A 25,420-nucleotide genomic window follows, 5' to 3' on the forward strand; every position below is an offset into this window, starting at 1 on the left:
CTGGCACCCCATAACCCATATCCACCCTGAACCCTAAAATAGCCCCCTGACATTCCAAAACCCATACCTGCCCTAAACCCTAAAATTACCCCTGGCACTATAAAACACATACCCACGCTGAACCCTAAAATTAATCCCATGGCACCCCAAAACCCAAACCCACCCTGAACCTTAAAATTACCCCTGGCACCCCAAAACCCATACCCATGCTGAACCATAAATTCCCCCCGGCATCCCATAACCCATACCAACCCTGAACCATAATTCCCCCCTGAAACCCCATAACCCATACCCACCCTAAACCCTAAAATTGCCCCCTGACACCTCAAAACCCACACCTGCCCTGAACCCTAAAATTACCCCTGGCACACCAAAACACATACCCACGCTGAACCCTAAAATGTTCCCTGGCACCCCATAACCCATACCCACCCTGAACCCTAAAATAGCCCCCTGACATCCCAAAACCCACACCTGCCCTGAACCCTAAAATTACCCCTGGCACACCAAAACACATACCCACGCTGAACCCTAAAATGTCCCCTGGCACCCCAAAACCCATACTCACCTTGAACCCTAAAATTGCCCCCTGGAACCCCAAAACCCATACCCGCTCAGAACCCTAAAATTACCCCCTGGCACCCCAATCCGTAACCCACCCTGAACCATAAAAGTACTCACTGGCACCCTAAAACCCACACCCACCCTGAACTCTAAAATTACCCACTACCACCACAAAAAAAAAATGAACACTACAAACTTACACTACATTTGCATATTTGGAGGGGACTGTCCTCTTTGACGTTTCTATGTATGTAAGTCAAGAACAACATTCAAAGTAACCTAGACATGCAGGCAGTAGGTAATGCTGTACTGAAAAATGCATTAAAGTTACTGGGACTTACATAAATAAAAAACTGCTGCCTGCTCCTTTGATACTATACTGTGGAGGCTGGCTGATCAGCAGCACTGTGTCCTGGCATCCAGTCCCTCGAAGGTCTCAGAGTAGATAGGTGGGGGTCAAATGGCTCCTGGATTCTCCTTGCCTGGGCCTTCTCTGCTTCTTCCCTGGTGCCCTTGGATGCGAAAATAGAAAGATCCATGGCCCTGTTCACCATTTATCTGGTGAGCAGCGCCTTGGATGTGAATTCCATCCAAGTACACAGACAGTCAGTCCGGCTTCATCCAAAACTGCAGCACTGAAACAGCCCTACTGCAAGTGGTTGATGATGCGCTGGGGATACTCGACTCAGGGGGGTCCTGTCTGCTAATTCTCCTTGACCTCTCCGCAGCCTTCGACACTGTTAATCACAACACCCTCCTCAATATTCTTCAACAGAGAATGGGCATGGAGGGCACTGTGCTTAAATGGTTTGCATCCTTCCTCTCTGACAGATCTCAAATGATCAAAATAGCGAACAGTCTTTCTTCTCCTGTGGCGGTGGGTCAAGGTGTTCCCCAAGGCTCTATACTTGCACCCACACTGTTCAATCTCTACTTAGAACCACTGGGAAACCTCCTAAGCAAATCCGGGATTCACTATCATCTCTATGCTGATGACACTCAACTCTACATCAAGGTTGCCTCCACTCATGATCTCTCCATCCTAAGATCTACTCTTGACTCCATTCAAAACTGGATGTCATCTCATCAATTGATTCTGAATCCCTCCAAAACTGAATTCCTCCTCTTCTCCTCCTCACTCTCTCCTCCCCCGGTTCAATCATGGATGGATCAGATGAATCTACTAAACAACAAACCCATCATTGTCGACAGCGCAAAATCTCTTGGTGTCATTCTAGACAAAAAACTCAATCTAACTCCCCACATCAATTCTATTGCAAAATCTGCTCGCTACCAACTGCGCCTTCTTTGGGGAATGTGTCGCTTCTTCTCGGAGCAGGACCTTATAACCCTGGTGCAATCGCTGGTCCTCTCCAGACTAGACTACTGCAATTCTCTTCTTACTGGCCTCCCCAAATCTCACCTGTCTCCACTTAAGTCTGTCTTCCATTCAGCAGCTCGTTTCATCTATGGGGCCAAAAGAAGCGATCACATCACACCGATGTTATCCACCCTCCGCTGGCTTCCCTTCGAGGTTAGAGCTATCTACAAGACCGCTTGTATCACCCACAAAGCCTTGCACTCCTCCTCTCCCCACTACCTGGTGAATAAACTGAAACTCTCTGGAGGCTCTAGACCTTCACGCAATGCCAAGAATCTACTGCTTGAACCTCCCACTTTCAAGAAGGAAAGAACAATGGCCCAATCCTTTTCAGGCAACGCAGTGAGAATCTGGAACTCGTTTCCGCCTGAGCTCCGGACCACCGCCTCCTCCCAGGCCTTCAAAAGGGACCTCAAAGTTCTCCTCCTCCAGAGACACCTCCAAAAGTAATTCACGTCCTCTTGCTATTTGGAGGAAGACTCCCCACTACTGATATTTTCTACTTTCCATGACCATGGGAGTGCCTTCCCAGTGTTTTCCTGTGGTGGGAGTGTCTGCCTTTTTGCAGTATTCTCCATGTACTTGTGTTCGGTGCCCTTTTGTAACATGCACACTACACTTTGCCCATGTAACACACGGTTGCTACCTTTCACATGTTTTTACCTTTGATACTTGCACAAGGGCCACCTTGCCTACGTAACGCCTGTTCTTGTGCCAGCACTTATTGCAGTATTATACCTCAAATTATACTCTGTTTTCTCTTATAACTGCACAGTTGTCACTTTTCCTCTTGTGCACTTTTGACTACCTCATGTATTTTTGGTTGTTCACAATTTTTACTACCTCAAGTATTTTGTTTGCTCACAATTGTCACTATTACCCTTACTACCTCATGTATTTTTGGTTGCTCACAATTTTTACTACCTCAAGTATTTTGTTTGCTCACAATTGTCATTATTACCTTTATTACCTCATGTATTTTTGGTTGCTCACAATTTTTACTACCTCATGTTTTTTTGTTTGCTCACAATTGTCACTATTACCTTATGTAAGTAACGTATGTTTTAGTAATCTGCTCTTTTGTAATGTTTCTCATTATGTTTCATTTCTGTTCCTAATGTGAAGCGCTCTGACGCCTTCGGGTAAAGTCCGCGCTATATAAAAATGCATAAATAAAATAAATAAATAAATAAATAACAGCAGGGGCAAAGGGATGGCCAGTGCAGGTGATGCTTTTCCTTTGTGAATTAATTCCTGCTGGCGTCATAGCCCAGGGGTTGCTGTCTGCGCACTTGTATGAAATACACATCTATACAAGTGCACAGACAGCACCCCATGGGCTATGATGCCAGCAGAAATTCCTTTACAAAGGAAAAGCATCACCTTAACTGGCCAGCCCTTTCCCCCTGCTGTGCACTTCACACCCCATGCTCACAAGCGATCAAGTGCTTAGGTGAAATCCCTGCCTTCAGGCAAGGATTTCACCTCGCAGCGCACCGTAAAGGAAAACAAGAGGTGGGGGCAGGAGGTCACTCACTGAAGCAGAGGCTGGATGGCTCGGGCTGCTGGGCCTCTCAGAAAGCATTAAAAAAATCATTCTCCGATCGGATGCTATCTTGCACCATTTCAGTGCGTGTAATCTTAGCCCGGGCAGAGGAGGCGACGGGGGGGGGGGGGGGGCTGAAGCCCGGTGAGCCCAATGGGTGTTGCACGCCTGGGAGAGAGTCAGAATCAGTCCAGCCTCTGCATTTTGCCCTATTTACAAACAATGGGTGAGGTAATTTTACAACTCAAGATAAAGCGAGTTCCAGTACTCCAATTTAGAAGTCGTAAGAACTTGTGTGACCTTCTTATGTGATGATAATGATCAGAGGAGGAGAATTTTCCTTAATCTTCTGGAAATTTCAAAGCAGGATATTGCATTAGGGTTGACTTGTGAAGTGGTTGGAATCAAAATAGAAGCCAAGATTTGTTATCAATGTGGTTAGCATGAGTCAAGGCACAGCTTAAAGAGCCATAGGCAGGGAAGCAGTGAACGAATGGCAACCGCATAACGTTTCAGTTGTATGCATTTGTTCCTCATCCAAGTGGCAACTGCAAACACGCAGACGCTGAAACGATCGTTGATGCAGGAAACATTGTCAGAAATTGACACCACAATTTGGGTATTGTCTGCATAAAACATAATCTCAAAGGATCTGTTAAAGCAGAGCGAGGGGCAATATAAATGTCACTTAGAGTGGGGTAAGCAAGAGGCCTTGAGGGACTTCAAACACAACAGATTCCACAGTGAATCTAAAGGATGCAAGCAAGATAGACTCGGATATATTGGAAAGGATAGCCGTAAGCCTATCCTAACACTCTCAGCCAGATATCCCTTTCAAAGCGATGCCTAAATACAATAAAGTGAGAGACCGAGTCTGAGGCTTCAAAGAGATCTGAGAGGACCAAGCGGAGCAATTTCCTTGGTTTGGCATCCAGATTGCGTGCTGTCCAATAGTTAACCAGATTCAAAATAAGCAGGGAGCTCTCTGTTTCTTTCTTTCTCTAGAATATTGAATGGAAGGGAGAGGCGAGAGATTGGGCGATAATTCTTTCACTGAGTAGATGGCTTCTTCAGAAGAAGTGAGACCATGGCATGTTTCAAGCCAGAGGATACCAGGGTAGAAGACGAGGAAAGGTTGCGTAGGTCTGTGAGAGCAGGAGCTAAGGTGGATGTGCTTTGATGCTGAACCTGAGTGATGAGGGTCGACAGGGCCAAAGCCAGTCTAAGGTTGCTTGTACTCCCCTTCAGGGGGGATGTGGCACAGCACTTTAGGCTGGATGTGACTATTGAAGTAGGACCTGGTGTGATTTGAATCTGGTTGGTCCCTGTCTGTGGTGGAGCAGTGTGCAAAAAAAGATGGCTTGGAATATGGTCCGGTGCAATAAAATAGAGCAAATAGCTGGATGGGAGCTCAGCAGGTGAAATACTAATGGCGATTAAATATCAGGGGAAAAAGAAAAAAATGTGTCAGGATGGGAACTTTCATCTTTACTCGTGTCACATTTGAATAATATCATTCTCCTTTACCCTTGGTTCGTTCTGCATTTGGTGGCTCACTGTGTGTTCTCTGATTCCCGATTTGAAGGGCTGATGATTTCTAAAAAGATCTATCGCGCTGTGCTCTGCGATCTCTCAGGAGCCCAATGAAGGACAGCCGTCAGCAGGAAGGACGTCTTTGGCGCGCCTTCAAAGATCTGTTTTTAGCACACTCCCTTCATCCCTGTGTCCTCTCATCCTAGATATCGCCATGACCTTCCCTTGTCATTGCACCACTCCGACATGCCAAGGATGCACTTGAAGAGAACTTGTGCACCTCGGTCTGACTTCTCGTCAACACACTGTGGTACTGTTATGGAGGAGGAACAATCTTATGCTATGCGAGGGGGTATGTGCAAGGTTTGGTATCCTACAGAGTTCTTATATCCCCTGCCAAAGAGTTCTCAAGATTGTGAGATGCAGCTGTCCCCCTAGCAAACAAGATCCCCCTAAAGTATGTGATTCTCGAGGTCTTCAGAGTGAAGGGCGAGGCATCTCCGAGGCTTGGGGATCTTCCCAGGGTCAGTGCAGCATTCACGCATTCGTGTTAATGTGTGTCCCTCTTCCGTCTGACCGTTCGCACACTATGTACTGTACCTTAGTGCAAACAATATGAAGGGCCAGACCATCTCAAGGACCTGTGGGACATTGTGAGGATCAATCAGTCCCCAACACTAATCAAACAGATGTCTCTATAAGCGAGGGCCTCTGGGAAACCTGCAGTCCCTGGCACTTCTCGCTAGGGTCCGCTCTTACCACCTGCCAGGAGGCACTAACACTGACGCTCCACAACAGCACAGGACCACAAACCAAATCTGTGTTATAACTGCTGATACTTCTGGCCTCACTCCATGGACACCTCTAATGGATGAAAACCAACTCTCCCCACCTGCCTGACTTGAGGACTTTTCTGTTTAGATCACTCCTAACTCCTCCCCCTTCAAGGTGTATTGTAATTCTGGCACAAAGTCTGACTTTCAGACCGTGGATGACAAATTGTCATCATAATTATAATAGAGATATTTGTACTGTAATGTTCACCAAAGATGACATTTCTATTTTCATAAATGTCAAAGCCGGTACGTGACTTTTTATAACTGTGTACCTTTGCAGGATTTGCTCTAAGCACATCTAGGGAAATTGTGGGGTTAGGGGCTCAGGTCTGCTGAAACAAAAATGTTAAAGGTGCCTCAAAAATATGGGGTGTAGTCTGGATTTAGAGTTAGGTGACCACCGAGACCTCTTCCAAGGATTTGTAATTTGCACCCCATGTAGATTGCGAGGCTATGTTAGAAAGAGGTTTAAATTGAGTTTCTCATCAGCCATTTTGTAAATATTTATAATTCTGTGCACATTATTTAGTAGTGTGTGTTTTTAAAGTAGTTTTTCCTCTTTAAAAGAAAAGGCAATGGCTTGTCATTGATATATTGTTATTTGTTCTGTGGCTTAGTTATGAATTTTTAGCCCACAACACCTACATGGGTCAGCCTTTGGCTGCTCTTTCTTTCTATTCTGCAATTCAAGTGCTAAAAGGAGTACCAGGGTCTGCGATATAGGAGCCCAAAGCACCTGCAGCAAAATACCCCAGTGTATACAACTGCTAAGTAACTTCGGAATTCCCCAGGACCTCATAACCTTGATTTCCCACACTTATAGTGAGAAACATTCACTCGTATTTTTCCCAGGCATATGTGTATGGAGATCACAAACTCCTGTTTCTTAAAGTACTTTTTTACTGACTTGAATCTGAAAAGTGCAGCTTTGTTCATCAAAAGGTGATTGGTGCAAATGGTTTGTGTGGAGGTGCAATCTAACTTGATAAAATACATTCTAAAACAACCTGACAAAATAATTGGAGATGACAAAGGGGTGCTATATGACACTAGAAGAAGGACAGCCATTGGATTACTATATTAAATTAAATTAGGGTCATGGGTGTTGGGGGCAGCCAATTGCAGAGGCCTGCCCCAGGGCATTTTGGGCGGGTAGATCAGTCCTTTGGGACTGTCAATAGGTTTTTGAGCTGGCACTAGTAGGCAGGGCTGGGGCCACATATAAAGGGACAGGTGAGTTGGGCTACCAGCCACCATTTTATGGAATACCAAATGATTGCTGGTAGTTAGCAGGGACAAGGAGGAACATGTTATTCCACCTTTCCATCCCCCACTATTGCAGACAAAAGGAGGGTTTAATTTAGATAAGTGGGTGGCTTTCTTGGGACAGGTGCACAAGGGGAGAGCAAGCCTGTAGTCAGTGATGAGCAGGTGCTATTAGGCAGTTGGTGGAGAGGTTTAGAAGGAGATTCATTGCTGTTGGGGTGGGTGAATCAGTTTCAAGGGGAGGTTGGGAGTAAGTTTCACCAGCAGAAAACAGGAAGCAAAATATGTAAGTTAGAGGAAGTTAAGTTAATTCAAGTTTGGCAGTTTTAGATACAGTGATAGGCAGTTTGAAATGGGAGGGGGGATAAAATGGGTGAGGGGTTAGACAACCAGTAGGGAATTACACCTGTACAGTCTGGAAGTTAGATTGCAAAGGCGCTAGCCTGGGGTTTTAACACTGTGATGTGCACCTGCCTCATCAAAGTGGCCTTTTACACACTAAAAAGTTGTCATTTATACTGTGCTTGCTCACAAAAAGACTGCAGATGTATTAATATAAATAAGAGGACTAGTGTAGGAAAGTGTCCTTTTTGTATTGTCACCCCACCAATCCCCCACTTTTTGCTCCAATGCTGATGGCTATGACTCTGAAAGTGCACTGGGGCCCGCTGCCCAGGCCCTAGTGCCAATTGTGGCCTCCACTGACAAGCCATCCAGAAAAGATGCCATTTCAATCTCCTGACCCACACCTACAAAGCCCTCCATGACCAAGGACCCGCTTACATGAACCACCACCTGAACTTCCGCCTAACAGCCAGGAACCTCTGCTCACCTTGTCCTTGCACAGGTACCACACATTCACCGCACCGCACCAAAGGCTGCTCCTTCTCCCTTCTCCCCACCAAGTCCAAGATTACCCTTCCCCTCCACCTCCATACTTCACACTCGCTGATCCACTTCAGGAAGGGATTCCAGACCAGGCTGTTCAACTGACTACGCAGAACAGTGCCTAGATACCCTCTTGGATGACAAGCAGCGCTTTATAAGTGCCTTATGGTTGATTGATTGAGTACTCTCTCTCTCTAAAACGATATATGTGAATTGGTAACCCCAAATGGCAAGTACTTTAACCCCCTTATAAGTCGCTACAATATGGTACCAGTGGTGCCCAAGGCATTTGTGTTAAAGGGGTCACCAGACCCTGAGGCATTAGTTGTGCCACCCTGAGTGACCCAAGTAAACTACCTGACAGCAGGCCTGCCATTGCAGACTGCAGGAGCAGTGCAAACTACTCAAACTCGCCTTTGCCCTCACCATGTGTGGCAAAATCAACGCACTATTTTTAATATATGTCAGTCACCACTAAGGTAGGCCTCCTAATCACAGGAGGCACGATGCATTATATTAAGGATGTAGACATGTAATTTCAAGCTTATATGTCCCTATAGTGGCCTTTACCATTAAATACTATATTAAGAGAGAGGATAACATTGGCAGGCAGCCCGGCAAATTCGAGGTTGCCAGCTCCATTATGGTACAGCTGAAATATGTCATGTTTGGTATCAAACAACATGCCTCATCACCACTGACACGAATCCCATGTCGAAGACAATGTGGTATGCACCCAGGTGGCTACCTTAGAGGTTGCCCACCTGGTTGCCCCAGCCTTTCTTTGCTCTGGCTGCCAGCCTGCAGTTGCTGAATTGAAGACAGGAATCTGACACCCTGCCAGTAGGTGTGAACTCTCCCAGGACTCAATAACATAGGCCAGAATGGGAGGGAGGTCACACCTTCCTCCCTGACAGGATGGCTATTGAAGTAGCACATCAAGACTGTGAGCTTTAAAGACTTCTCCACCTGTGACAACAAGGCTGCCTCCCAAAGGAAGAAACAGCCTGTCCACTGCCCCCAAGCACATTTGCACCTGGGCAGGTGGAAAAATTAGGAATTCAGGAGGTTTACACCCCCAGAAGGCTAGCCACACCTATTGCGTGGGCTACATGATCTGTACAACTAAGTAAGGCTTCTGCCATTTTTTAAAGTGGTAGAATAGAGGGCTTTGGGTAGAAAAGGTGACACACACTGCCGGGCATGGACACCTAAGGGACGGATTAGCTATTGGGGCTAGCAGCCCACTTGCACCCACACCCCTAACACCATTCATTATAGGATTTAAGGGCTACCCCTGACCCCAGAACCTCAGTTCTGATCGGACGTGCCAAAAAAGAACAAAGAGGAGACCCATTTCTGCAACAACAGGATCTGCACAAAGGAAAGGCATGAAATTCTGTACCTGTGGCAACCTTAATGGAACTGCAAGACTGCACTTTGTCTTGGACCAAAGCTTGGTTCCCCCAGACAGAGGGTTCCCTTTGAGAGCCAAAGACAACTCCAGACTCCCCTAAAATAGTGGCACTATTGCTCTGCACACCGTAGGTAAATCCAAAGTGCAGGAACAAAGGAATCCCTGGCCATCGGGCCCTACAAGAGATAGTCCAAGAGTAGATGGTCCAGGTATTGTGAGAAACCTAGTCTTGACCTCCACCAAGTTCCAGGCGGTTATCGTTTTCCCCCAGACATCCGGATGTTGAAATAACTTTCTGCTGACCTTACCACTGCCAATGCTTGTTGGTCACCAGTCCGGCAAGCACCCCTTTTACTCGATGCTGCACCTTGACAGAACCTCCAAAATCTTCATCCGATATCAGCAGTGGCTTTGTTAACATCTTTTTTTACCCGGTCCCCACAGGCACAGTCCAAAAGGTAAAACCAGCTCTCCTGAGCTCACTTTTCAGCACCAAGGACAGCCAAAACAACTCTTCACCTGGGCTTCTTCAGACAGGTAAAATTAAACTGACCGTCATGGCTTGGTCCAGGGTCCTGCATCACCTTTACCCTCCTTGAGTTCCACACAACTCATCCTGCAAGTGACCGATTGACACTAGTGCTTTTTACCATTGACTACAATGCTAAAGTTTTGCAGTACTGTTTTGCACTGTTTTAATATTGCTTCTAAAATCCATAGCTCAAATTATACTTATCCAATTGACTTCATTTTGATGCCTAAATTTATATAAAAATCTGCTTTATTTTTGTAAATTGGTGTTGCATTTATTTCGAGTCGTGTCAATTACTTATCGACCATATTTGTACTCTGAAATGCTTAACTATGTGTTCCTCTAGTAAAGCCTGACTGCTCTTTGCCATTCTACCATGACTAAGCTAAGGATTTATAATTGTGAATTTAAAGGCCATCTTGGGGGTATTGTGAGAGTATTGCATTATGAAGCCAAACCAGCACCACCACATAATACTCCACCTTCCTACAAATAGATAGAATTGAATTACTATCTGAAAACTCGATTGGGATTTATCAAAACATCTGAGAGTTTTACAGCTTAGAGAGCATGATTGGAAGAATGTCCGGTATAGTATGTGCTATACAGGAGTGGTGGGCGAGGTTCAAAAACATGCTTCAAACATGGTGCGGCAAATGGGAAACATCCTTTACAACGAAACTTTTGCCACGCAGTGCTGTTACAACGCAAGTATTACAACGAAAACCTTTACAACGCATTACACTGGGTGGCGCTTTAGGATAGGGAATAGTTTTAATTTACTATCCAACACCTTCCCTAGTGTCCACGGGGACTGGAGTTGGAATAGTAAATTAAACTATTCACTATCCAGCAACCCCAAGTGTAATGCGTTGTAAAGGTTTGCGTTGTAATACTTGCGTTTTAACAGCAAGCATGGTAAAAGCATGCGTTGTAACGTCATACATCCGCAGCATATATCACTGAGCATAAGCATGTGGTGGTGATGAAAGTGTGAGAAAAGATGCATTTGCATACACATACTTTCCAGATTATACATTTAGTTGGCCATCTACATCTTGCATGTCTTGTATATGTATGGGAAAATCCAAGGTTTTGGTGCCCTCAACAATTTAAGGCGATTGTTGATTCTTCCTAATTGAGTAGGGATAGAGTTCCTGAGTATCAAACCCGTTGAGGTGCGGGGGGCGCACAGGGCAAACATGGGCTACTGGGCCCCAACTATGGTGGTTTCTCAACCAGCCTGGAGAGTGTGTGTTAGTTTGCTATTTTATATTATTTGTGTTTGTATTTGTATTTGTATTTGTATTTGTATTTATTTTATTTGTAAAGCGCTAACATTCATCCTGAAAGGACATCACGGCGCTGAGGAAAAGTTGCAGGTGATTTGACGGCAGCACTAGTTGAGAATTATTGATCTGGCCTGGGGAAGAGGAATGTTTTAGTTGTTTCCTAAATGAAAGGAAGCAGTCAGTTGTTCGGAGTTTAGGGGGTAACTCGTTCCACTTTGTTGCGGCAATGTGAGAGAAGGCCCGCTCTCCCATCCTGACAGTCCGAGCTCGGGTGATGGATGCTCTTCCTGACGTCATAGATCGTAGGTTTCTAGAGGGTTTATGAAATCTCATCATGTCATGTAGGATGATGGGGCCTGTATCGTGGAGTACTTTGTGTGAAATACACAACAGTTTGAAAATGGCTCGTTGTCGCTTTGGAAGCCAATGAAGCTCATGCATGCAGTTTTTGGCTGAGTCGTATTTTCTTTTATTACAGATGGCTTTGGCAGCGGCATTCTGAACCATCTGTAATTTGGAGAAGAGGTAGTCTGCCATTCCCACAAACAGTGAATTACCGTAGTCCAACCTACTCATCAATAGTGATTGGACTAGTGTTTTCCTGCAATCTGTCGGAACCCAAGGGAAGACTCGTCTAAGCATCTTCAGAAGGCCGAAGCCTCTGCCGCAAACTATGGAAACATGGGATTTCATGGATAAGTCCCTATCCTTTGTTATTCCTAAATTTTTGGCTTTTGTTGTAGGATTGGGAGGCAAGCCCAATCATAACTGTGAAACAGATCACTATCAAAATCATTAGCATACAATTGATGTTTTCAAGAGCTTTCGGCATGGTTCAGTGTGAATAACATGTCTGTATAAAAGTAAAATCATTGTAACTATTAGAAATGGAAAGTCATTAGAATACAGCCTGCATGCTGAGGACGTCGAAGTTGTTTGTGAACTACTGCAAGGCAAATCATGTTGAAGGCTGAAGAATGACACATCCACTGCTAAATGCAGCGACACAGAATAATGAGTTCCAAAACAACCTGTTGGGTTTTATATTTCTACTTTTATCTATCCAGGAATATGTCACCATAACTATCATCAGTGTGAATAAAATGCCTACAAATGTAAACAGACTCATGGAAGTCACTTACACTGCAACGGTGTAAATTCACTGGATTAGTGTTGTTGGGGTTCTGGGTTGCGGTGAAGAAAACATTTACTTTGTTAAATTAGTTAACTCGAGTGAGGATGGCAGTTGCAGCAAAACAAGGAAGGGTAAGAACAGGGGTGACACTAAAATTCTGGGGGGGGACAGGGACACCTTGTGGACTTTCCAGTGACCCTATAGAAATCACCGCCCATTTAACAAATACAATCGCATACTTTCGAAGTGAAATATTAAGAAAAGCAGGCATGTTGTCACAGTTTGCATGTATGCTTTATTGTTATTTACATTCATATAGTAATCAGACCAAATGTTTAAAAAATGTATATGAATCTTGCATCTACATGCACCAAGCAAACAAAGGTGGCTGACTTAGGTTGGGGGCGTCATGTTTGCAAGTGCCTTATGGTTTGAAAAGTACCTGCATTCCTGGCCTCCAGCAATTTTCAGGCAACAATACAAATGTGAAGATTACTTTGGTGATTAATGTTCTTTATTGAGAGAGATCGGAGGTTTGTCTAGTGGTAGTTTTGACTCTTGGTAAGGTAGCCACAGTGGGGTAACATGCCTGCCGCTAAGAATGTGTACCACGCAGATCACAAAATGCATATCATGTAAATAGGTCAGTGAGTTACTGCTTTTGTCTGAGAGATTCTTTTGGTATTTGCAGTTTATAAGTTAAAATCCTAACATGGAACAGTGAGCTATTAACCATCAACAAAGAGCTGCATGAAAACTTCAAAGTATAGATTAGAACGTTATGATTTTTCCCGAGTCTTTCTTTATCCTAATGTTGGAAAATGGGTTCATTAGGATGTAAATCAATTCTGATTATTAAAGAGAACCCCCCCAACCATGGTGTTATGTTTTAAATTCTGTGTTTGTGGTTCTTTAGTGTTGCAAAGCCATTCTGTGCCCTGGGCACTCCCCAATGTTTTGCTGACTGGTACTGGTGGTACCTGACTATGACTGACCCTGGCCTCTGTCTGACCAGGCACAGGGCCAGTGCTATTCTGAAAGAGACACTTAAAGATACTGTGAAAACACCTACATACACTAGGGTGCACTATGGGTTAGGCTACCCCTATGATTGGCATGACCTCTCCTATAAGGCCCTAGTACATAATAGGGCAGGGGGGTTAGAACTACCTTTAAGTCCCTAGAATATAATAGGGCATGGCAGTTTAGAGGCCAGCAGCCCTTTCTGCGTTTGCACGTGTGCACAGCTGAAGCCTGAGGTCAGTTGAAAAGTAGCCCTGTGTTGTAGGACTGCTTTTAAAATGCAAATTGTGCCCTAACTCGAATTTTGGGTTTGGGGAACTTATAAATTGATCAACTACAATGCTGGGGAAAATTAAGTTAAGTGGAAAAATGTTTTCCACTTAACCATGGCTGTATCACATTTGCCACACAATATATAATCTGCTGCATAATCTAACGATTTGACCCAAAACAATTTTGTAGGTCAAACGGATCAAAAATTACTAAAAGAAATGTGATTTATGTTGCTGTGAAGTGTAGGCCCTTTGCAAAGGTTGACTGGTCACCTTTCCCACTGCTGCGTTTGTATGTTACACAGGTACTAATGAGGCAAAAGCTTTTCAGAGGCTGTCAGTATGTATAAATATGTCAAAATAATAAAGTATCATAAAGTGCACTGCAGTACGCTGCAGCCTTTTTATTGTTGCATCATTTAGTCAACACTCCAACATAATTTTGGCCTCCATTGCTGCATAACTCCAGCGGCCTGAAAGCAGGCTGCAAGTGTTTGTGCATGAAGCAGAGACCATGAAGTTTACAAACTTAGGGGCTGATTACGATGGCAGGTGTACTTCAGTCCGTCCGCTATCGAATTGGGGAATGGGACTGCTGGCCTCCAAGGTGGGGGCCCCACGATAGACATTACAATGCAACCGCCACAATGGTGTGCGCAGTGCCTATCTTTTACATTGCAGCAGGTGCTGCTGGCTGCATCATCTGCCGCAATGTAAAAACTGACATGTTACATATATCACTGCACTACGTGGCAGGCACAATGCGGTGCCTGCCACATGGTGCAGTGATATGTAGGGGGGTTTCTTAGATGTCCCCCAGGTCCCATGTCTGGGGCTGGGGGAAAGGGGCTTCCTACAGTCCTCCAATGTCCCTTTCCGCCAACTTTTCCATGGCGGGTGAACCGCCATGGATAGGCTGGCGGGTAAGGGGTATTGTAATCCCTACTGTGGTGCCAGGTAGGCACCACCAGCATTGTAGGAACCACAAGCCCCTCTGTGCACTGGCGGGCTCAAGGAGCCAGTCGGGACCGCCAGGGAACCACCCACCATTGTAATATGGTTGGTGGTGATGCAGTCACCGATGGCGGTGGGACCACCACTGACGGGGTGACGTGGCTGTCCCACCTCCATTATAATCACCCCCTAAGTTTGGTGTGCATGCAAATCCTACATTACCAACCCTTGGTACGTTGCACCACTACTGCTGAAAAAGGCCAATGGAGATACCAATGGGTGCAGTGAACTGGCCTCAAGGATCTTGTGACCTCAGTGTCACTGTCGATCTAGGGTGTGCTTCTTCGTATGTCTGCTCGCAAGACTGGAGGTGAACTGCAGTATGGATTGTGGTGGACAGGCCTTCAAGGTTAACTCACACTTGCCACCCGTGGGGTCCAACTCCGGGTGCTAAGACACCAGGGCTTCCAATGTCTATCGGGCCTTCTAAGGTGTAGCATCGGAATGAGCTCTGTCAGGAGTGTGGTCTGGTGGACTGTTCATGAAGGCTGAAAATGGTGCTCCAGTTCCAAATTCAGCAGCTATGGCCAGAGTGCCACATCCTCTCCCACACTGAACACCATACCGCCCCACTGAGAGAAACATGCACTGCCTTCAGCTACAACTCAATTGTGCTGCGACTAAATTCAAATTATGCACTAGACAACAGTAAAATGACGCCTGAAAAAAATGAATAACACCCTAGAAAAAGCAAACACTCATAAGGAATGCATGAATAAGCAAATCATGTGAAATGTATTCAGGAGCAACATGGTTACCTTAACAGTTTAAAACTCATTATTCAGAAATCCGTTAGTGATTTTGCCTGAACAATTCAGGTCAGGACATGGCTACAGGACCAGGAAGGGACCTGTTTCAATGTCCATTGCTTATATCCTTGAAAAAATGTAAGCAGTCAGTCAAAATACTTTTATTCGATTTTTGGTAAAATCATAAAAAGACATGCATTTATACAGTGATACATTTACAAAAATGACTTCATATACATTGGTTTTCAAAAATGGTTAAAAAACATTTACAAGAGTTTATACTGTTACATTCAAGAAAAAACAATTAATGAGGGGATTTGTGCAAAAAGGCAAAGTGCCTAGCAAGGTATCAATGTGGGCCATGGGAGGTAAACAGACATTAAATGCTGGCTAATGTATTGTGGCTGGATTTAATGCGTGATGCTGCTGCCAAGTAATTTCCCATGCAAAACATAGTGCGAATGTTGGTCATGGACAGAAGATAAAGAAGTGCCGGTCTGACTTGTGTGAAGCCAGCCTCCCTCAGAATTGGTAACAAATATTTATTACGGGGAACTGAAAATAATGAACAAAACATAACGAAGTGTCTAGTGTCCTGGGTTGAAAAATTATCACAGGAACATGGGGGGGCTGACTCTGGTCTAGCCCAAAACTGATAATTACCCAAATAATAATGGATCAAATTAAATCTAAATTTGGTCAAAAGAAATCTGTGAAAAGGTCTGGTGACAATACTGAGGTAGGGTTCCATGGAAATGGAATTAGTTAATATATAATGGGACCTCACCGAGGGCTTCTGTAGTTCTTTTTCCTCGCGGGCTGATCTAGTCAAAGTCAGGAACTGCCTCTTGACTAAAGCTACGTCCATGTTGCTGATGCGTGAGGGGAATTCAAAAAGTTCCGGTCTCCCCACTTGGTCAAAGGAATTCCTCAAGTAATCCAGCCATGGGATCTTTTTATAATGATCTAAGGACATGACATCCTCTATAATTGAGTGGTTCAGAGTTAACTCCTTATTTAGCCATGTCCTTAACCAAAAGATCAACGGGGCCAAGTTAAGCCTATCTGAAATGTAATCCAAGCCCACCTCCGCATGGATAGAATATGTTGGGGTGGATGTAGGAACTGACAATAGGGAGCGTAGAAACCTATTCTCTGCCCTCTGTATGGGCTCTAGCTCTACATATCCCCAATTTGGAGCACCATACATAGCAATGGGGATGCATTTACTGCTATAGACCTTCAAAAGGGCCTCCATTGGCCTAGCCCCCAATCTTTTTGAAAAGGCCATAAGGGCCGCCGCTGACCTGGCCACAGATAGGCTTTTAGCCCTCACCTGGGGGCCCCACGATCCCCTCTCATCGAAGAGCACCCCCAGGTAGGGGAAAGTTGCCGTTCTAGAGACCACTTGACCCTTACAGCTAAAGGTTTTTTGCTTCCCTTTGCGCCTATGGGCTCCAACCACCATCGTGTGGGATTTGCCTGCATTGACCTTTATGTTCAAGTCGTCCATGAAGGCACCAAATGCGTGCAACAAGCTTTGCAGGCCATTGCTGGTGCGGGCTATGAGGACTGCGTCGTCCGCGTATAGGAGAGCAGGGATCTTAGCTTCTCCTACACGCGGGACGTCCCCCTCTGCCTCCTCCAGGTAGCTCCCCAAACCGTTAATGTATATGGTGAACAGTTAGGGGGCTAATATGCAGCCCTGCAGTACCCCACGCATAGACCTGAACGGGGGACTGCATCTTCCCTCCCTGGTGACCCTGACCATGGCGGACAAATTCTGGTGAAGAGAGGCCATAAACCTAACTAGAGCCCCATCTATCCCAATCCTCAAAAGGGTGTCCCACAACTTCGACCTGTTCACCAAGTCGAAGGCCGAGGAGAGATCCATAAACGCTTGGAATAAGGACCCCTCCTTGGCCACCGTATACTTGGCGATCAGGAGGTGCAGATTGGAGCACTGCTCCATTGTCCCCCTCTTCTCCCTAAATCCGTACTGGATGTTGGCCAGCCCACCATAGTTCTCCATACTATCCCTCAGCTTGATTAACAGGACTCTGCCTAGGATCTTAATGGCAGAGTCCAAGAGGGATATAGGTTTATAACAACCAGGATCATCACGGTGGCCTTTCTTGAAGATTGGGACAATGATGGAAGTTGCCTAAGTGGTTGGGAAGGAGTTACCAGTAGCTGTGTTGAATACATTTGTCAGGACTTCCACCCACAGGCCTGGGGAGTATTTATAAAAATCGGCCAGCACCCCGTCGGGGCCTGGGGCTTTGTTCTTCATGGTTTCATGAATGGCTTTTTCCACCTCACCCTTATTGAAGCTCATAGGGGGCGTCTCGAGGACTGCAGGCAAGCTTAAAGTGCAGTCCACGGGCGCTCCATCGTATACTGCGCTAAAGTGGCTAATCCATTTTTCATCCGAAATGACACAGTCCATATCTGAATTGGTCGATTCAGAGAAAAAGGGCTGGTTTATTATAGACCAAAATTGTGTACTGTCCCTCAAGACATCCATACTTAGTAGGTTCTCCCAAGCTGTCTTCTTGATTTCCTCTCTCCTAGTTTTGAGGGCCAGCTTATATAGCTTCCTCTGCAAGGCGATATTCTTTTTGTCCCTCGGTATGTGTTTTAGTGCCAGCATCAAGGATTTGTGTGCTTTGGAGCAGTTTGAGTTAAACCAGCGGCGAAGCTTGTGGGCTCCTGCCCTCGCGCCTGCCGTGAGATCAAACGAGATTTGACTGCAAATTGCTTCAAAAGCCCCGGTTATTTCCTGGACTGGGGCCATATTATTTTGACAGACCTCTAAATGTCCTTTGATTTTGGGGAAAATTTCTACATAAAAAGTATCAGGCATCACACTCGACCACTTTAACCTTCTCCCCTGATCCACTGGGCGTAATGAGGACCGAACCTCTGGTGGACGGGGCTTAGGCCCCATGAACTGCCCCCAAGCCACCTCCAAAACTACAGGGTTATGGTCACTCTGTGCAGAGACCATTTTATAGTACGAGATTACCCTGTTCAGAATCCCTGAGGACATGAATATGTAGTCGATAACAGACCCCGGGAATGAACCTTTATAGGTATGAGTTCTGGGTTTCCCTTCGGGGGAGTTAGGTTCATAGAGGTTATGGTTGGCCAACAGGTCTTCTAGCTCTTCTCCCGCTGGAGAGGGTTCAAAGTGTGGGCCCGCTAGCCCTTCTTGCCCCTCACTATAACTTGTGTCACAAAGGTCTTTACACAGGTGAATATTAAAATCCCCCAAAAGGATAAATTCATGATTAAGACGTGTATTTTGACTGACAGAGGATAAAAAGGAATCTAATATAGCTATGCTATTGTTTCCGGAGTCCTTGTTCCTTGTTCCTTGAATTATAAAAATTGATGTAAAAAGTACTCTTGGTAGGGGAAACTGACCGTTCAACTATTAATATATTTGGGGAGGGATTTTTAACCAAATTCAGGGACCCTTTAAGATTTAAGGAAAAAAGGGTTATAAGACCTCCCATAGCTCTCGCCGCTCTGCTTGGGGAAGCATTACACAAAAGGGGGGTTTACCCATGCAGTCGCGGGGACCTGGGCGCTATGTGGTACATGAGGAACAGGGGGTCCCCGCAAGAAGAAAAATTGTAGTAAAGTTTCGGAAAGTTATTTTAAATAATACAATAACCTTCTCACAGTATTGCAATTTATTAACAAAACTGGATACATCAAAAAATTGACATCTGTTCAAATGGTCAATCAACAAGCTTAAAAAGCCCCAAGGGGAAAAGAGGAAGGAAAGGAAAGGGGGTGCTCATTAGAGGAAATTACAGGAAAGTGATAGTCATATTGAGTCAGACCAATCACAAAATTCAAAGGTAATGAAACATTTCAAATGTAACATCCTAAAAATTGGGAGACTAAATTTGGTACAATTACAGGAAAGACATTCTACGGTGCAACCACGTCAATGGTAATGTCAGGAACTTGGGACCGGATGTCAGAAAAAAAAAAAAAAAAGCCGTCGACGTTTCGACCCCTGTATTGTAGGTCAAGTAGATTCCTTAAATGGGGTCTTCATCAGGACTGAAGGGTAGAACGGGGAAGAGGGGTGGGGGCCGAAATCTGGAAATTAAAAGAAGGGTGGGAAAAATTAATTATTTAAGAGCGGAGTGTACTATAGTATCACAACCAATTTAATCACAGACGTCGAGGAACCGGCGTCAAAGTATATATACGCGCCATTACCATGGGCAGCAGGCTACAACGTGCTCTGCTGGGGGAAATGGGGTATCCCAATCAATCGTAGAGGAATATCCAACGCGAAACCCAAATCGCAAACTACAGAGGAATAATAAAACAGACAGGAGGGATGATAAGTAATGAGTTTTTGAGGAGGAAACCAGTAGGTCGTGACTGTATGGTATAAACTCTGGTGCCACGCAGAGAGTTTCCTTACAGCAGAAATTTATGTGGTATCCCAAAGGATGGAAGTGGGTCCAACCAAGTACTAATGTGGGCCCAACACCTTCAAAAGATACGGAACACCAACGGGGAACAATTGAAGCTCACCTAAGTATAAGGTCACTAGGAGCCTTAAATCAATGCAGAGCCAAGCTTATGCATCCGGATAACCTGTATGACTTGAACAGGGAGCCGGAGTTGGAAAGAGGGGACACTGTAAACACAAAGGAAAAATACTTAATATATTAGAAAAATATTTGGCGGTTTTTTAGACACTTTTAAAGCCAGCGCAAGATTTTGAGGTCGTTTTGAATTTGTTTCCTATAGCTTCGTATGCAACCCTCTATTTTGAAAGTACTCCCTTGGAGCCTGTGAACCTTGGATTGATCTAGTGAGTATGGTCCCCTAATCCCTGGCTTTTAACCGCCAAATATTTTTCTAATATATTAAGTATTTTTCCTTTGTGTTTACAGTGTCCCCTCTTTCCAACTCCGGCTCCCTGTTCAAGTCATACAGGTTATCCGGATACATAAGCTTGGCTCTGCATTGATTTAAGGCCCCTCGTGACCTTATACTTAGGTGAGCTTCAATTGTTCCCCGTTGGTGTTCCGTATCTTTTGAAGGTGTTGGGCCCACATTAGTACTTGGTTGGACCCACTTCCATCCTTTGGGATACCACATAAATTTCTGCTGTAAGGAAACTCTCTGCGTGGCACCAGAGTTTATACCATACAGTCACGACCTACTGGTTTCCTCCTCAAAAACTCATTACTTATCATCCCTCCTGTCTGTTTTATTATTCCTCTGTAGTTTGCGATTTGGGTTTCGCGTTGGATATTCCTCTACGATTGATTGGGATACCCCATTTCCCCCAGCAGAGCACGTTGTAGCCTGCTGCCCATGGTAATGGCACGTATATATACTTTGACGCCGGTTCCTCGACGTCTGTGATTAAATTGGTTGTGATACTATAGTACACTCCGCTCTTAAATAATTAATTTTTCCCACCCTTCTTTTAATTTCCAGATTTCGGCCCCCACCCCTCTTCCCCGTTCTACCCTTCAGTCCTGATGAAGACCCCATTTAAGGAATCTACTTGACCTACAATACAGGGGTCGAAACGTCGACGACTTTTGTTTGGTTTTTTCTGACATCCGGTCCCAAGTCCCTGACATTACCATTGACGTGGTTGCACCGTAGAATGTCTTTCCTGTAATTGTACCAAATTTAGTCTCCCAATTTTTAGGATGTTACATTTGAAATGTTTAATTACCTTTGAATTTTGTGATTGGTCTGACTCAATATGACTATCACTTTCCTGTAATTTCCTCTAATGAGCACCCCCTTTCCTTTCCTTCCTCTTTTCCCCTTGGGGCTTTTTAAGCTTGTTGATTGACCATTTGAACAGATGTCAATTTTTTGATGTATCCAGTTTTGTTAATAAATTGCAATACTGTGAGAAGGTTATTGTATTATTTAAAATAACTTTCCGAAACTTTACTACAATTTTTCTTCTTGCGGGGGCCCCCTGCTTGGGGAAGCGGCGTTAACAAAACTAGTGAAACCATCCAGCCAAAAACTGTCAGCAGTATCCCAAGTCTCTTGGAGTGCAATAACTTCATACCCAGAAACCAGACCCACCCAATCCTCATCCGTTGCTTTAGTTTTAATACCTGCCACGTTCCAACTAAGGAGTTTGCACGCCGTGGCCTACTCCCGGTCGAGGGGTTCCGTTGGGGGAGTCTGCTCATGGGCTATTGGTCAATCATTACCCTCCATGCCCTCCACAGCAGCTAGGGGTGAAAAGCGATTGCAGGTGACTAGCCCACTACCCGCTGCTGCACCGTCCGCCACCTAGGTATGGGATGGCGATAAGGCATCCTCTACCCTCTGGACATGAGATTGAAGGGTACCCCCAGTGCTGCCCCCCCTCGGTAGTTGGTTCGATATAGGGCCCGTGCTGAAAATGGTGCTCCAGTTCCAAATTCAGCAGCTAAGGCCAGAGTGCCACATCCTCTCCCACACTGAACACCATACTGCCCCATTGAGGGAAACTTGCACTGCCTTCAGCTACAACTCAATTGTGCTGCGACTAAATTCAAATTATACACTAGACAACAGTAAAATGCCGCCTGAAAAAAATGAATAACACCCTAGAAAAAGCAAACACTCAGAAGGAATGCACGAATAAGCAAATCATGTGAAATGTATTCAGGAGCAACATGGTTACCTTAACAGTTTAAAACTCATTATTCAGAAATCAGTAAGTGATTTTGCCTGAACAATTCAGGACATGACTACAGGACCAGGAAGGGACCTGTTTCAATGTCCATTGCTTACATCCTTTAAAAAATGTAAGCAGTTTGGTTTAAAAAAGACCACATCCCCAGACACAGAGCCTCAGTACACATTTTATAAGCTAGAATAATTAAAACAGTTGAAAATTATCATATTAAACATTTCCACTCCATCCATCAACCAGGTATTTCAGTCCCTTTAGGAATGGTTCCCCACCCTGGGAAAACAATGTTGTTCAAAGAAAGAAGAAAGTAGCGCTTTCTCTGGCAAACTCTGTTAAGTGGCGCTAATGTGTGTGGCTGTAAATGACAATCCGGCCTGTCTGCTGACCACTCTGTATTACTTCATTTCGGTATTTCATTATTTTTTCTCTCCATCCCAAGGTTTTTCTTTGGAATAATAAAACGGTCAGTAAATGAGGACATTTCCAGACAAAGTGTTCTGCCTATTTTGGATCCATTTCACTGGGAAACGAAGAAAAGGAGAGGCAAGAGAGGGTACATAAGAGCGCTTGAAATCAGAACTTAAGGAAGAACTTAAGGAGGAGGGAGACAGAGACAGAAAGAGATGGAGGAATAAAGAGAGAGAGGGGAGGACTGCTTTCCTTCTCGGCCCTTCCCAGGACATTGAGACTTCCTGCAGCATAACAAAGGGCAGAGGGCGAGGCCTCTTTGACTGCAGGCAGGTGAGGTCACAGGTCAAGTACAGGGCCATTAGATAACGCGATCACACTAATGGCCCTGCAAATGACTGAAAGGAAAAGGGGAAATTCTTTTGTGCCCCCCACTCCAAAATCTGGGGGGGATATATCCCCCGCATCCCCCACACTTCCAACGCCCATGGGTAAGAAAGTTTATATGAAAAATGCACCTGACTACGTAACATGTAAACAAACTGTAGCATCAAATGTGAGTCTTGGAGGATAGGATGCGTGACACATTTTCAGGATAACTCTTAACTATGCAGATGTGATTCATATGTACCTCCATAAAAATTGGCATAGACCTTTTTAATTATGAACATACGCTGGACACCCATTCATTATTAGAGTAGGGTTTATGAGATTAACATGATAAAAACATTTTATGCTTTTTCGGACACCAATATATTTGTTAGTCTAGTGAAGAAGCATACATGTTTGTACCAGAACAGTCTCTGGATTATGCTTTTCGATTTTGTTTCATTCATTTGCTATTTAATTGAGAATGGATCATGTTCAGAAGTACACACTTGGAGTACCTGGGAATAACTGTTTGCCTCTGCGTTCAATGTGAATCATGTTTCTAAATGTTAAATTGAATTATTAAAAAGATGTTTACACTTCTTGGACTACAGCATTCAGCATTCAGCATGTGAAATGAGCATGTCTAATATGATGGCTGAACTACAGATTTGTGCCCCCGTTAGAAATAAAAGGGCCTCTTCACAAAGTTCCTTTAGTTGTACTTTTAGTAGTACTTTTATAGTATTGCTAGCATACTACAAAATGCTATTCACAAACCCAAGTGTGGAGATCTATGTCGCCACCTCTCCTAGCTTTTATGTGTGGAGATCTGTACCTGGACTGCGGGGATATGTATTTATGACGGAATCCCAAATGTGTTTTTCACGCATACTTTTGGAACTCCGTCATTTGAACAAATGCGTCTTTGGCACGCATTTGTACTGCACGCAAATCAATTTAACGACTTCCCTTAGAGGGTGCTGAATATTGGTTAGTTAAATTCACTATTCCAACTCCAATCTGCGCAACAGTAGGGAATCTGTTGGACTTTACTTCCAACACCACTCCATCATTGTGCCCCCTAAAGCAACTCGTTGTAATGACTTGTGTGCAGAACAAATGCATGCTAAAGACGCATTTGTTCTGTTGCCGGCACTGTGAAGACACAGCGTGCTTCCGGCTTCATCCTAAAGGACGTTTCCCGTCGATATATGTTTTTGTAGTAAATGCAGGAGTGATGGAGGAGTGACTGGAAAATGGGGAATATATAGGACTAAAGGGAGGATTAAGGAGGAGTTAAGGGATGGCTATTGTGGGGTTAAAAGAGAGACATGCACCAACCCAAAAAAGAATAGACTGCTTCTTATTCAGAAACTACACTTCTAAGGTAATTATAGTAAAAAATGATCCCAAAGGGTTGCAAATGTATTCTATCTCAGCAATGGAGTAAGTCCAGCAACACACATGGCCACTCACATTTACTGCACAACTAATCATAGAAATAATGAAGGTAATGACTTAAAACAAAACCTAATAGGAAAATAAAACTTGTTATAAAATTATTTTAACCTTAAAAAAGAAAATATAAATTATAAAAAAATATTATTCAGCAAGATGCATGTTGACAGCAACAAGAACAGTCTTCCTCTGCAAGTAACTGTCACCATCCACCATTTAAAAGATGCATCACCACGCAAGCAAAACAACTGCCCAAACACCCACGAGCCTGCATCATATAAAATAGACACAAGCGCAACACAGCATGTCCTGCTCGTGTCTACTTCATAAAACAACAACGCTAAAGCACAACAGGCATAACAGGCTCGTGCAAACAACACTTATGCTAACCTAGATCGTGTTTACACTGCCCTCCATCTTGCACTGATATCACAATATACCACGTGATAATTATTGATGTTCTTTTTTCCAAATAAAGCGCTGTTAGGGTCCACACTAATAAATAGAGTGTGTGCTCCCAGAGATCTTCTTACACTGTACCTAACCAAGGACATTTCAACTGTCCCAGGTTATAGCTATAAAATGTATCAATTAAATTGCTTGAGTGTGAGAATGACTAAAATTCAATGTATTATTACCATGAGAGAATCTTCAAATGTATTCTGTAGTAAAATGTTTCTTCTTCCTTGTTTTCTATTTGTACAGATCCTAAGAACCATGTACTCATGTAGAATGTATGAATGTCTTTGTTCGAAATGCTATAAAAGAACCTGTAAGATTCTGTATTCAGGAGACTCTACTTCCTCGTATCTATGCCACATTTCAAATAGGACTGGACTGAGTTCTCTGAATGAGATTGCAATCTTCGTCAGTGTCAAGACATCACAAGCACTTTTTCTTTCAGCGATAACCCACTGATGTCAGTTGCAAATCACTCTGGCGTCATGTTGTCACAGGGGCTTTTTCTTCCAGTGATGAAACAGTTTAAGGTAGTTACGACTCTAGTGTCAGGCTGAAATACAGGTTATTGAAGA

This window comes from Lissotriton vulgaris, chromosome 2_1 (genome assembly GCF_964263255.1).
Source record: "Lissotriton vulgaris chromosome 2_1, aLisVul1.2, whole genome shotgun sequence".
Classification (NCBI taxonomy): domain Eukaryota; kingdom Metazoa; phylum Chordata; class Amphibia; order Caudata; family Salamandridae; genus Lissotriton; species Lissotriton vulgaris.